Here is a 16,174-nt window from a genome sequence, read left to right as displayed (position 1 = left end):
TCGTCGGGTTTATATTTTGCCACCTTTCCGCACAGTTTCTTAAAGAAACCTCAGTATATTTTATTGATATTCTGAAATATGACATACAACATAATTATCTGTTAGTGTCTTTTTTCCCATGATGTAATAAGTGACTTACGGGTTTTCAATTCTTTTTAGATTAATTTGATACATTGAATATAACACGTTATACCAAATATATTGCATTATGGCAGATATATATGAAAGACCAGAAGACATTTAGTGAAAAAAAAACCCAATCCAAATTAGTTTTACACACATCAATAGAAAAATTAACATGTATAAACATGCGCAAATGCCGTTCTTTTTTTCAATCTCTACCCAGAGTTATCGTTCCTGCTTCGCTCCACTTGTAGCGCAGCGTAATACGCCCTCTGGTGAGAGATTGAGTGTGCATATAAAGGAAAAGATAACTCCTACTTCGATAGCTCGAAATATACTTATTTACCAAAATATACTTATAAACAAAATAGTATATTTCATTATATTGTAAAAATGTTAAAAGATATTATAAAACATTATTTTCATATCAGTATGCAAAAATGTACATTTTAAAAGTTTAACGATTTTAGCCGATGTTTATAAACTCGGGCTGCTTCGGAGCTAAAACCCGCGAAATTCTGCACGTGCCGTTAAAGACGAAGAAGATGGCAAACCAGACAGGTGGAAGTATAGGAATTGGCAACTTGAACATGCTGAAATTAAGAATTTACGTGATGGCTGAACCGCACACACGAAACGATAACATGTCCACAGTAGTGTATGATAAAACCAACGACGCCATAAAAAGCATTTTTTTCCCTCCTAAACTAAGAGAAACGTTTGAAAAGGGTGCTTTCCTTATGGTCCACGCATCAAACGTAGGAGCAGAAAGTATCAGGATATCTGAAAATTCGAGGGTAAGTTTATGAGTGTTAAATTTAACATATGAATACATGTAGGCCTATAGTTTGTATACGTTAGCACTAACTGGCAATCTGCAACATATATTTTATCAAAATTCTCCCAACCTGTTTAAAGAGAAGAATGTTGGCAACTTCAGCAGACACCATATTGAACTCGTGTTTTAATTGTCAGTGACGAAAGTCGTCTTTCTGCGTTATTTAAGTGACAGGCAACTATATTTTTAGTAAACTTTTACTTTTACTGTCTTAACAATTGTGATCATCTACCTGATCTTTTCAATATATATAGCTGCTATAATGTAGAACTCTCGGAGTCTACGATTTATATCTGATGGCCTACTGGAGCATGGAGAGGGCTCGTACAATTCTATAGGATCTCGGTAATTTTTTAATGCGGCTCACTTCGGTCTGTAAAGATCGATTTTATATTTGATTTTCTTCAGATAAAATGATTTTTTTAAATTCAGGTTCAAAAAACTAACTGTATATATATCAAAACCAGATAAAACACATCTGCATGTGTACCAGTCGTCTTTTTCAACAGCCATGACAGTTCTCACGTGATTTTAAGGGATTTACGCTTGGGAGTTTTGATTGGCTTGATAACGTGAATATCCGTGTAAATAATAGATCCTACGGTACCTCGTTCTATTACTCATCATTTCAGGAAATAGTAAATAATAGAAAATTCATATTTACCGCGTTAATTATGTTTAAAATAGGGGAATTCCTATGTTCAGCTTAAGATCCGCTCCTAAATTCTCATTGGCTGTCCCAAAATAAAACCCGGTCAAGGTCAGTAAACATGGCGGACAAATATTCAACTTGCGTTGTTGACATACACGAAAAATAACCGATATATGGACTATACCTGATATTTTTGGATTTATTTATGCCATAGACATCAACAATGTTTAAGTTCAGGTAAGAAATACAGATGTTATTGTCATTTATAGACGATTTCAGACGAAATTGTTGCGGGAGTGAATCACTCGGTAGCAGGACTTTTAGGCCCCAAGATGTTTAGGCATTTCATTGATAAGACGCTTAGGCCCCAAGATGTTTAGGCACCAGTCTACATTTTTCTAAGTTAATTATAATTTTATTTTTTAAATGAATAATGGTTTAGGCACCAGCATACATTTGTATAAGTTAATTATAATGTACATTTAATTATTTAAACTTCATTTATTTTAAAAATTATAAAGAAGTATAATGTGCATCTTATGCATAATTTATTAATTTTTAAATATCATATTATTTTGTTCCATCCTATTATTTTCTGTATTTGATTTTCTATTAAGAAATCAAAGAAACGGTAAAGACTTTCATTTACCTTGTGTATGACATGAATTAAATTGTTAAAACAACACCCCCACCGTATCCTGCTCCCTCTCTAGATAGGTGCTAATTAGGAGAATATAATGAAGAGATCTTCTAGTAATACAATGAGGGTTTCACACCTCACTTTGGAAGTAAACAATGAAGAGACTGGTCTCCAAAAGAAGACAGGCCAAATACAAGTTAAGCTTCATTGGCAGAAAAATTACATTATTTTGGGAGATAGAAATATGATCACAAAAATAATATTTCACTTGTATTTGGGTAATAAGTAGGTTAATTCTTTTGGGATATATAAGGGTTCTTAAAAATATTATGTATAAATCAGTTGCCATAAATAAGCTTACTGAACAATTTTATGACATTCAAGTGTTGTATAATTCCGATAATAGAAAAAAATGCAATAATTTGTTTTCTTCTCTTGAAATATCAATAATGAAATACTTCCCCTTATATAACATTTGTTCGTTTCTTTGTGATGATAGTATGATTTGATCATGGTATTAACTGATTTAAAGCACGGACACATAACCATGCTGGATGATACTATCATTGATAGCGTGTGCATGCAAGTTTATACCATAATGTTTTTCGTGTTTAAAGTTTTTCAAGAACTTGTATATGAAGTAAACAACGCCATGTTTGCGTAACGATTGTTAGTTTACTACAAATTAAAGTAAATTGCATTTATTGGCTCCAAAGTGCTTAAAAGCCATGTTCTTTCAACTATCAGTTGTTATTATTATTATACCCCCGCAAACGAAGTTTAGGGGGATATATTGGTTTCACCTTGTCCGTCCGTCCGTCTGTCTGTCTGTCTGTAGACGCAACTTTGTCCCCCCTATAGAATTTTTTATTACTGCATGGAACAGTTTGAAAATTTGTACATATGTTGAACACCATCTGAAGATGTGCACCTGCATTTTTTTAAAGATCAGACAAGATTTAATGATTTTATGACAATTTTCATTTTCCTTATTCTATATATTGTACACTAATGTTGAAAAGTAAGGGAGGTAATCCTTACAGATTTTATTAATTAATTAATAGTATTAAAACACTCTAAAATATATTTATATAAAAACATCCAGATTGAGGTTTTTTTGTCTTTATGTCTTAATTAATAAAAAAAATTATTTTTTATAAGTATTCCATCAACTGACATTGCAAAGTTTTTGTTTGTCAATGATAAATTCTTGGGAGCTAATGAGAACATCAAAGACAAGTGTGACTGAATTCATTTGTCCCAAGGGACCCATTATCTGATCCATGGTTCAGATGGAGCATGTGTTTAGGGGAAATTGATAATCTGTAAAATGGGTGATGGTTTTGGGACTTTTTAAAAACTGTTTCATGTAAACCAAAAGTTTCTATTATTATAAGGAAATAAATATCATTATTAATAAAGAAGTTAAACTATTTTAAGAAGTTGTTTAAATTTATTAGTCAAGTAAATTGATGAAGTGACCCTATTGAGCATTAATTTAAATGAAATTCAAAATTACAGATATGATTGTCGTGTTTTGGCAGTTTTAAAATTGTTTGTAATATTAAATTATTTTTTTTTTTTTACATATTTTTACATAGTATGGTAATTATGGTAATGTTTTGGGAGTTTATTAAATTTAACAAGCTCATTAAAGAAAATCATAGTCCTATGGGATCAATTTTCTGATATGGAGTTCCATTGTGCCATAAGGGAAAGTGAGGAAAATTTGAAACAACTAATTGCATCTGTCAAGACTGTTATTAGAAAGATATTGAAAGTTTTATCAACAAAAGAGCATTGCTAGGCTACTGGTATTTCCATTTACTGCAAAGGGAGGGGTTATTGTCATTTCGTTGGTATTTCTAATCTTTAAATCAATTAAAATTAAAAAAAAAAATATCATCAGATACATAAATTTGTAAATGTATTACTGTTATAGATATGTATTTACCGTGAAATTCTGACAATTTTGATTTTAATTTTTCTTTGTTAACTAATTTTTTTTTTACAATAATAGAATTTTTTTTTTTGTATGTGTTCCAAACCTTTATTATTCAATTTGATTATTTGTCTTATTTGAAATTAGCCTTGCGGGGGGTATAAGTCCCATTAGGACAGTTCTAGTAAACAACAGGTGCCTAAACATGTTGGGGCCTAAACATCTTACCTGGGGCCTAACCGTCATGGGGCCTAAACGTCTGCAATTCGGGCTACATTATTGCAGCTACAATTTATATAACACCACTCTAATGTTCTCTTTTACTAAAAATAGCTGTGACTAAACTTTTTCTGTTATGCAGAATGAACGGGTTAAGAATGGCTAAGCATGATTTCAAATAGTCTATTTAAACACACACGCACACACACCCCCCCCAACCACCCAGAATCAGGGACATGTATAATAACTATATATCTCTGTAGTTCTAGCAGGGATGTGTACAACGTCTAAATTTAACAAAATAACAATTATGTTGTTGATTTAAAATGTACACTTTCACTTTAGATTTCAGGAAATCATTAATTATTGTCAAGTTTGAACTTAAGAACATAAGATTCCTAATTAAATATTGGTGTTAAACAATAACATAAATTATATTTTAGGATATAATGCATAGGATTTTGGGAATCTGAGAAAATTGTCTTCTTTACATCCATAAATGTGGGAATAAAACTGAATGTATCGGTATGTCCACAAACTCCTCTACCTAAATTGTGAAATTCATAGCCCCTAAGCCAGAGGTTCAAGCCTTAGGGGCAGGGGGAGTAATATGTCCATATTGTGATAATGCATGATATATATCTCATCTGTAATGTTTAAGTATCTTCTTTTCTTCTCCCACACACTTGTAAGGAAAACTGAATTCTTAATTTTATCGACCAGGACACCCTCCACCAAAATTATAAATTAAATGTCCCCTAATGTAGGGTCTGACTTAAGTCAGGCCAAAATAGTCATGGTGTTAATACATTTAATGCTTTAAAAATGATCTTCAATACTTCTATTAAAAATAAATAAAAACTGACTGCAGTGTTAATTGCCAAGGTTACTCAGACCATCTGATAAATCCGATAAAAATTTTATGAGGTCTGATTAAATACAATTGGACCAACTATCCGGAAAGATTTAATGAGTTCTATTTTTCAAATTTGGCGAAAAACTTACTACATGCACATATTTAGAAAAAATATTTAGATGTCATCTTTCGGAAAGCTACACTTTCAAAGTTACTTTGAAATGCAAAATTAACAAGCAAGTATTGATTTTCAATGCAGGTATTTCAAATAGCCTCCTTTGAACTTGATGATGGTGGCAAAGTACACAATTATTTAAACCCACCAGAAAAAACAGTGGAAGAAACCCTCCAAACCCCTGTGAAAACTCACATTTCTGTGAAAGGAATCTTACGAAAGGTAAGAACTTTCATAATGAGTTGGCAACTTCCGGCTTTCATACAAAACAATTAACTTGTTGCACTTGGTTATAGTAACCCACCCCACCTTCACAAAACAAACCTCAGCAGAAATAATTCAATTGTTGTCTAGCTCTATCTATTCACTCATATTAATGTCAATCAAACAAACAAAAACAGGTTTCTGGTTTGCTTTCAATGAAGATGAAACAAATTATGGTTCATAGGGCTTTTCTCTCTCGATTGATCAAGGACCAACCTAGGGGGCGACTTGGGCGAAATAGTCGCTTTTTGATCGGTAACTTCGCCGGAATTTCCTCCGAAAGAGAAGTTGAAGTCGCCCTGTATTATGAGTTCACAATCGTGTAAATTAACCCCAAAGGCAATAAAATGATAATTAACTAATTCTAAAGACATTTTCACAGCCTCAGTTAACCCCTGTTGTGATTTATTACTCAAGGCTGTCTTATCTTTAGGGGGTTATAAATATGGGTGATGCAACCACATACTGTGCAACCGATGTTTATTTCTTTTAGTGTTGATGTTACAATTAGTTGGTAACTTGTAATTAGTTAATAACTCTGCCAAAGTAATGCTAAAACAATCATAAAACCGTTTGTTTACAGTTATCTTTAAAAATAAGATCATCTACATAACGGTTGTAATTGGGTCAAAGGGTTAGACTAATACCTCCAAAATACACAGAAATACAGAGACTGATTTTATTTGTCATTTAGCTAACACAATTACAACACATTTCATCTATAAAATGTATGAATACATCAAATAAATTAAATTTAATAAATTGGATAATTTTTTTTTAATTTTTAGAAGTTGTTTTATTTTTTATTGACTTCTAATCTAATTTAATTAAATTATTAAAAGTTGAGTCATAAGCATTATGCTGTTGTCAAGTAATGGAAGTCTCCTTGATTTCTCAAACTTCTCTCTATTTTTCTGTTAGGGAGAAGTGAAGTCTCCCTAAAATTTTGCTCTAGGTTGGTCCCTGGATTGATCTTGATCTCCCGATCATTTCTTCAATAGATTCAATACTACTCAATGCTATTAATTTGGATAAATTAAAATAAAGTTTAAATATTAAAAGATTTCAAAGTAACATTAACCCCTTCTAAATTAAATTTTTTATTCAAGAAAATACATTCTGACAATCTTTTTTGTTTCTCATTATTTTTACTTTGAGGTCCATTTATACTCTATGATGTTTCATATGTAAACATAAAATTTGCAATATGATGAATAGAATTATTAATAGCAGTACTATGAAATTATATGAAAAATGGATGAAATCACAGAGAATCGGAGTTCATTCCAGTTTTACCAATATTCTCAATTTCGTATTCTACAATACCCTTTGTTCTCTGATAATGGCTACATGTTTCCTTTTTTTTCACTAAAAGAGTTCGGATCTCATTGAGTCGCCAAACAGCAGAAGAAAAGAACTAATACTGGAATCTATGGAAGGAACATCGAAAATTGTATGCAAACTGTGGGGCAATTGTGCTCTGTTTGATGTTCCTCCTCAAGACTCGATAATAACACTCACAGGCATGGATGTCACTTCATGGAGAGGAGAAATCTCCTTGAATTCTTCAGTACTTACAGAGTTGAAGGTATAACTTCGATTGCAGATATTCTAATGTTTTAATTACTTTAGGAAAAGAATAAAATTCAATACCAGAAATCAAAAAAAATAATAATAAAGGGAGGGCATAAATGCTGCTATTTATTGATATTCTAAATACAGAGTAGATTCATATTACAGTCATGACCATGGACTAATACTGCGGCCCAGGAGGGGGTCAAAGTTATCATATATAGCTAGGTGTGTGTGGAGAGAGAGGGAGGATAAAATGTTTGAAAGTCTTTTGAAGAACTTCATTGCCACAATATGTCAGTTAACAGCACTAGCATGTAGATAGATTCTAGATTGTTCTAAATTTAACATGCAGACCAATTCCCTGCCTCCAGGACATGTTTAAAGTTTAATATTAGAAAGTTTTAAAATCTTCACAAATGCTTTAATGCTGTAACTTGTGATATCATTTGATAGAAAAAAAATCTTAACTGTTCAAATTATTCTCGTATCCCCTCTAACACTTCTCTCCATGGCTGGAAGGGGTTCAAATTTTAACACCTGAATAAATTGACTAAACATCTCTACAAGAACCATAATGCATCAGTTTGTGGTAGCTAATCATCCCTCCCAGATTCAAACATTGACCACAGGTGGGATGCAAAATTCTAAATAGTTTACAGGAAAATCTTTAAACAAATTTTAATTTATCATAGCACCTTCTACCACATGTCTTAAACTCCATTAAGGTCAAAATTTGTTATGAAAAATGAAGAATTAATTAATGTTACAAAACTGTTTCTCAGTTTACTTAGGTGAGTGATTTAAGCCATATAACTCTTTTTATTCTATTTTAAAAATAATTAAATATTTATGTTCTTTGCAGGAAACAGATGAAGATGGGACATTTGAGGGAGAAATTGAGGCAGTTAACTTTTCTGAGTATGTACTTTTTCTTCAATTTAATGAGCAGTATTACTTTGAATTTAAACATTTGATCAAATCAATCTTTTGAAAATTTCAAATCATTCAAAGAGACATATATATATTCAGGACATACTAAATATTATTTTTAGGCCTAAGAAAAAAAATGGTTTGTTTCCGGTTTCATGCTGAAAAAAAGTAGGGTCAGTCGGTCGGATTTTATTTTATTTTTTCAAATATTTTTTTTTCCTTTAATATTGCAGTATCCATACATGCCGGTTAGATACTGACACTGCTGAATAGTATAAAATAAGAAATACTTTTAAAATCATTTCTGACTATTAAGCTTTCATGTTAAATACTGAAATCTGATTGGTTTAGATGCAGTTGGTAATCCGTTCTATTACCCTCAGCATTTGCAATGCACTTGGCAACGGGTAACACAACCAATGGTTACATGCGCATATATTATGCGCATACAGTTTGCTGTAGAATTCACTTCATTCTTATATAAAAGCATTAAATTTTTTTTTAAAATTAAGACATTCAGTATAATAAAATAAATAGTGCCTGTTTGGGAGGGTAACTGTTGAAATTGACACCCCTCGAAAACTATTTTCAACCTCCGCTTCACGTCGTTTGACAATGGTTATCTCGGGGTTTCAATTTCAACAGTTACTCTCCCAAACAGGCACTATTTATATAATAGCTTGTACTTAATTTTTTACCCCTGTGAGCATTTCTGATCCCCTTTTGTCTGGAGTTTGTCTGTTCATCTATACAGGTTTTACATTTTTACAAATCACTGGGCCAAACTTGGCATAAAGAATCCTTTGATGAGAGTGCTCTTAAGTCATTTTCAATGTACAACCAAACACATCAACAAAACAGTCAGTAGTGCACTGACCTTGACTCAAATTTTCTCCAGCAATTTCATAGATACCTTGAAAGTTTTACTGCTAATGTAAACTACTTTAGATAGTGTAGCACACAAAAAATCTGTGAAAAATATTAACAAATGCAGTTCAATTAGTTTTTCACAGGAATATATATTGATAGAAAATCTTTAAAGGTCTTCTTCTCAAAAATTTAACTTAGGACCAGAAAAACTATTTGTTTGAAATCACCCTCAGGTAATGTAGATTCAAGTTTGTTCAAAGCATGATCCTTGGGGTATGTTAGGGCCACAATGGGGGGGGGGGGGAGGGGAGGGGGGTCATACATCGGAAAACAAACAGAAAAATCTTTTAAAATCTTCTTGAAAACAGTTCAGTGAAAAAAAGCTGACACTTGTATGAAAGCACAGATTGTGCAGATTGAAGGTTCACAATGACTCCCTAAACAAAACTGGTGCAACAAAAAGGGCAAGGGGGGGGGGGGGGTTTAAAATGCAAATAAAGAAAATCTAAAACAACGAAAGGATTTTGATAAAATGTGAATAAATTTTAACTTTTTCTTGTAGATGTACTGTACTTAATTGTCAAGATAATTTGAATATGATACTGTTGTAAATAATGTCTAATAAAATATTACTTTACAGAAACTACAGTTACGTTATTGTGAACAGCAGAACATTCAAAATGCCCACAAAAACGGCCATTCAAATATTTGGAGGAAAGAAGTTTAAGGACAGCATAACAATTAAGGGAATGTCGAAAGGGACTACAATCACACATGTGTAAGTATTGAAAATGGCATTTACTGTGGAATCATCATTGTTCGCAGAGAACCAATCTTCGTTGCTTTCGAGGGTAACTCTTGCTTACAAATTTATTTCCTCATAAATGATTATCATGTATATATGAGCATTTTTTAAATTTATTAAAATTATACTTATTACAACAAAATTGCACTCCAACAAACCATGAAAGTTTTTCCTACATCTGAACATTGACTCCACAAATAAAAATGATTTCACAGTGTACAGGTAACTTTCAAAACGATGAAGTTGATGGGACATTATACCATACTGAGACCTTTAAGAAGCTTTTGACTTGATGTAACACTCAATAGTTGCAAGTTCTTGCATCTCTTTAAATAAAATACACAGGCAATGTATTTCTCTGAATTACAAATTAAGCAAATATATTCAAGGATAGACAGTAACGGTTGCCCAATTTCCTTAGGCAAGTGAAACTTTAAACTTGTCTGATCAGGCAAGCGAAAATTTTAATGAAAATAATTAATGGAAATAATTTAAAAACATAACATTAAACTTTCACTACACAACTTTGCACAAGGAAACTCAGAAAGGCCCCAGTGTTGATTATAGAAAAGTCATTCACTACAAACACTTAATCAATTATCAAATTTAATTCTATCTGCCCTGCTAGTTCTAATAAATTATACCCTCATCTCATAATTATGTTACATTCTTTTGATAAAACTGTATTTCATGATGGAGGTTATCTTATTTGCTTATCCACAGAATTTATTAGATAGAATATATTTGTCTTAAGACTTATCTTGATCATGAAAAATATCGGTAGCAATGACTGCACTTTGAATGGCTTTGTTACCATCTTTTCCTTTAATAATTTGTTAGTGGAGAAGCATCCATCAAAAAATTAAACAAGACATGTTATTAAGAGTAAATGAAATTTAATGAATTAATATGCCAAAAAACCTGGTGCATCAATGTTTTATCCAGCAACTGAGCTTACAAAAGTTCATATTTGGTCATATTTGTGAGTTACTCAAATAAAATTACTGGTAATGAAAGTGATATTGTCTTCTTACTGCATTGCAATTTTCAGGCTACCACTTTTTTACATTGGGGCGAGTGAGAATTTCAGTTTACTTGCCCAAAGGGCAATTTAAGTGCATTAAAAAGTTCATGTCTATCCCTGAAATTTCATCCTTGATAATAAAATTCTTTTAAACAGGAGACTTAACGTCTGGGTACTTTAATAAAGCATTAATTTATATTTTATTGACAACTTGGAGTGTTTGTTATATACTTTTGGAGCTTAATTGGATAGCAAGAAATACCTAAGACTATACCTTGTTGCAGGGTTAGACACTGACGAAAACCTCCTAGCCTTAGACAATTGAAACTTAGGGCTTGCTAATAAACAAATCATAAAGCTTGTCGTGCAGGTCTACTGAAGTTTTAAATACCATCCTATCACTCAAAGCAATGTGTAAACATTTTAAAAAATATGTATACAAATTCAAAATATTCACTACCAAGATTTTGAATTGTCAGTCTGAAATAACTCTGTCTCTCAGCTTTCATTATTATGGGTTCTGTTTTGAATCTCTCTATTTCTGTAACAATAGATGGATTCGCTTGATATAAATCTTTGCACTGATACTTTTTTTTTAAAATAAAAAATTTGAGAAATTTATTTAAGGAACACACAAGGAATAATTCTTCAATTATTATGAGGTTATTATTTTGGTCAGGTATGATCATATCCAATAAAGCCCAAAGGGCTTAATGCTAGATTTGATCATGCCCTACCAAAATTATCACTTCATAATACCAATGCAAAGACTGATTCCTTATTACTTATAATTTCATAATTTTCAGCGGTTGTACGATTAAAATTAAAATATTAACTATCCAAACCCCGCTTGTGCCCCAACAAGTATGTCATTTGAATTTATTGGACTGTATATTACAAAATCAATTAGTAGTGTTATCACAGACAAAGACACTGAAAATGTAAATATATAGGTCTAATGCTACTTGCCTTTTTAAAATTCTTTCATTATTATTAAAATAAGATTTATTTAGGGAAAAAAATTTATTTTATTATTTAGTGACAATTTTACAACAAAAATAAAGCCAGAATGCAAGATTTGGCATGCTTTTAACCCCCCCCCCAAAAAAAAAAAAAATTCTGGGGGATAGCCCCCTGTACACCACCCCCACCCCCAAGCAAAACTTTGGATCAAAAACGTCTCAAATTATCATTCCATGTAACAAATGTATTTTCCACCACTATACTATTTAGCCTTATTGGTCCAATCATATATTCAATATACTAGGTATCTTGACGTTCAAATTTTTATCTCAAGAACTTTTATAAAGGTTTCAGATATAGACTTTCCTCTTCGTTATCAATTGATAACCAGAGGTAGAATTGTAACAATTATATAAACCCATTCATGTTCACTATTATTTTTTTTTCAGGGAAGTGTGCAATCCAGCAAAGAAACAAAAAAAAGATTGAAAATTGTGAAGATTTCAGAGAGTACCGGTAAACGCATTCAACTTTTGCTAATAAATGCAAAACTTTGTGCATGGAGGAAATATGTAAAGACTATATAAATACATATTATGCATAAAGTTGAAGAAAGTGCGTCTTGCATGCAAGTACATGTATATTTGAGGCGGTATTGAATTTTTTTACCTTCCATTTTTTGTCATTTTTTATATTACTAAACATGATGGACATCCATGTTTTAATCAGTTCATAGTACTTATGCATAAAGTTAATGAAGAAAGTGTGTCTCGCATGCAGTTACATGTATATTTGAGGCGGTATTGAATTTTTTTACCTTCCATTTTTTATTTGTAAAATATTGCTAAACATGATGGACAGCCATGTTTTAATCAGTTCAGAGATAACACCACAAATAAGATCCTTTCTTTTTAATCAACATATATTGTTAGTATCTCTTTCATATCTTCTTTATAAGAATCTTAAATTGTGTCTATTTTTTGACAACCTGTGGTCATATATTTTGAAATTGCTTTTGACACCAATATATATTACACACTAATGTATACTAAATCTGTTGCAAATTTTATAACGTGATATAACATAAGTAGATAACTTTGAATATTGTGTTTATTTTTTTAATGCAGTGATCATATATTGAAATTGCATTGTAACAGAAAAAATGCACACTTGTTTATTAAAGCTGCTGCACAATGTAAAAACGTAATATGGCATATGTGGGTAACTTAATAACTTTGTTCTAGTCATCTACCTGTAAATCTTGTGTTTAATTTTTAGTAACCAGTGCTCATGATTTTCAACTTGCCCTGTAATAGCAATATTACACACTTGTGTACTAAAGCTTAATAGTTTATGCACATTTTTCAAATTTAAAATAATAAATGTGTGAATACCTTTTCCTCCCTAAAAATCTTGTTTATTTTTTGGACAACAAGTACCCGGTATTCATATATTTTGAAAGTGCTCTGTAACAGGAATAATAAACACTTGTTTATTAAAGCTTCTGCACAATTTTGTAACGTGATATAACATGCATTCAGTCTATAACTTTTTATTTCTGTTTTTATATAAAGTATACTTTAGGTTCTGCATGTGTTAAGGTATTTCTCTATTTTTGAACTAAAACTATTCATGGATTTAGAATGATTTTTCACTCAAATTAAACAAATTTATCTTTAATTTTTGTTGTCTTGATAGATTGGTAACCAAATGATATTTATACATACTGGTACTGTACCAGTTATCGGCCAAGACCAGTTATCGGCTAAACTGAGGGTTCGGGTCTATAGCACACGAATATCCGAGATTTTTTAATTCAGTCATCAGTTTCTAATAAAGATAAGTAAGTTTGCTTGAAAACTTTCTTCAATATGTTTTAAACATGAGCTTTAACGATCATTGTTTACCGCTGATTTACATCTTTGCACTTTCAGCTGTGGGGAAAGTGACGTAATAAGTTAAAAATAGATTATGACCTCTTTGTGATACGTAATTATATCCCTTCTTTGATTTGACATATAATATCAATACATATAACATTTATAAAGAAAAGGAACTCACTAAATTCCAAGAGATTCATGGCGCAGTTGAACGCCTGATTGTATAATCATGCATTGATTAGCGTACGATTGTGTGTATTACCGTATGATGATAAAAGAATATTTTTTTGAATTTAATTTATGTATAATAGCCCCTACGACCTATAGGCTGACCCTGCAAGGGACATACCGGGAATTCAATCAACACTTTGCAGAATATAAAATCAACATGTACTAGGATTTTACTATGTTATTATCACGAAGCCGATAACTGGTACAGTAAATCATAAAACCTAGGCAAATTCGGGGCTTGCTAAAAAGCACAGAAACAATATGTTTTGGGTTCTAAATGATGATATAATCTAACCGATGGATAGATAAGGAGTTCACAATTTAAAGTAAGAAAAGTTTTATTCCAATATATCAAGAAATAAGGAAACACGAAAGGAAAACGTAAAATTATAGCCGATAACTGGTACAGTGCCAGTTGGGTAATTTAACCATGTATCGGACACATACCTTGGATCGGACAACTTTATTTATAAATATACAAATAAATGTGCATGCTTTCATGTGTTGTTTCGTATATTCCTGAATTAGAACAAATGAACTTTATCAGTATTAAGAATTGGCAGTCACATTGTCAAAGAAATAGCAAAAGAGACATCTTGAAATGACATCAAATACGCCATTATTGAAAGTTTAGTTACGAAGATTTTACACTAAAGCATTATTTGAATGTTGTGCGTTTGATTGTGAATTAGTGAAAGTGCACTCTCTGCGTAAAATAATTAGTAAGTTTTGAAACAAAATTTGAGTAAAATAAGTCCAAGAAATTTCAACAATTAATGTCAAGGTCATTATTGCACCATATGTACATTTCACCATGGATCGGACAAAAGTTAACCATGCATCGGACAGTTTTCCCTGCATGATTTCTTCTAATAATATGGAAGTTATGTGCCCATTCCTTGTGATATACTTTAAATGTGAAGTAAAATAAAAATTATAATTGATACAAACATTTTCCTCAAACCACTTAAAAATCGAGTTTTACGGACACTCCCTTTTCAGTCCAAAGTTCCTGTAGGAGCTGGCACGATAAAGAACCCCTTATGATAAATATTCCTTTAAACAGAAGCACTATTCTAAATTCCTATAGGCCCTATGTAGATTTGTGGATTTACATTAAGAGAAATATGAATAGCAATTGAATTAATTAGTTTTTCCAAACCTTTGTATTTTTACATTAAAACCAAAAAATGTTGTTATTTTTAATCTCTACTGTACTGCTATAGCTGTCCGATGCTTGGTAAATATTGTCCGATCCATGGTGAAATAGTTCAACACTTCATTAATTTGCTTTATTTTCTACATTTTTAACAATTTCACAATTTTTTCTCCAATAATTTTTATTTATATTTGGACGACATTTGCTGCGTGAACAAAGGGGAAAATCCAAAGGTGTCCGATGCATGGTGAAATCGCCCTATGTATGAAACATTAAGAAATAACCTCACAGTTGATATACTTTGGTATTAAAATATAACATTGTTATTAGATTTTGCTTCCGATTGTCACAGGAAGCAATCAGAAAAATTATAGTGTCCGGTGTTATGCTTTCAACTGTCACTTAATTGGTTTTTTAACTCAGCTTTGTTCTTTTAATGTACTAAGGAACTTCAAACTTGAAATGCAGACTGAAAAAATGAAGTAGCCAATATTAATAAAAAGGTATCACTGTTAGTCGTCACTGAACTATTCTTTTTTATTGGTATATCATATGTTTCTATTTCACATTGATGGATGATATTATTTTTTCCCCAGTTTTTGTCCACCAGATTTCTAAGAGATGGCTCGATAGATTTACTTGAAGTTTTTTAGGACTGATAGAGAATAATCATATCTCGAGATGTTTTTTTCATTTTTTGAAAATTCATTTCCTGTCGTCCGTTTCCTGTCCCGCGACAAAAAGCTTGTCACATCGAGATCTCAGAAACGATAAAGATTGAACATCCAAACTTTGAGGGATGATAGAGCTATAGTTGTAGATGTGTTTAAACATTTTTGTTTTGTTTGGCATAACTTCCGGTCGTCACCGGAAGCTCTTCAAATTTTTCTGTTTTTACGTATTTAATTTACTTTCCGCAGAATAAAGATATTATATAGATCCTTACATATGTCATCCATGCAATGTTAAATAAACAAAAAAATTCTACTTCCGCTGAGATATCTCGATTATCTCAGGAAGCTAGCTTT

At 31.5% G+C, this 16,174-nt stretch overlaps 1 long non-coding RNA gene across 1 annotated transcript; it reads left to right on the top strand.

The window, feature by feature from the left end:
- The first annotated feature begins 7,063 nt into the window (after nt 1-7,063).
- LOC136274334 (uncharacterized) lies at nt 7,064-9,875 on the top strand. The gene is made up of 3 exons (XR_010712629.1): nt 7,064-7,297; nt 8,147-8,202; nt 9,725-9,875. It is a non-coding gene; the product is annotated as an uncharacterized lncRNA (long non-coding RNA).
- Nucleotides 9,876-16,174: the final 6,299 nt, after the last annotated feature.

This window comes from Magallana gigas, chromosome 1 (genome assembly GCF_963853765.1).
Source record: "Magallana gigas chromosome 1, xbMagGiga1.1, whole genome shotgun sequence".
Classification (NCBI taxonomy): Eukaryota; Metazoa; Mollusca; class Bivalvia; order Ostreida; family Ostreidae; genus Magallana; species Magallana gigas.
This window is presented reverse-complemented; position numbering and strand designations above follow the sequence as displayed.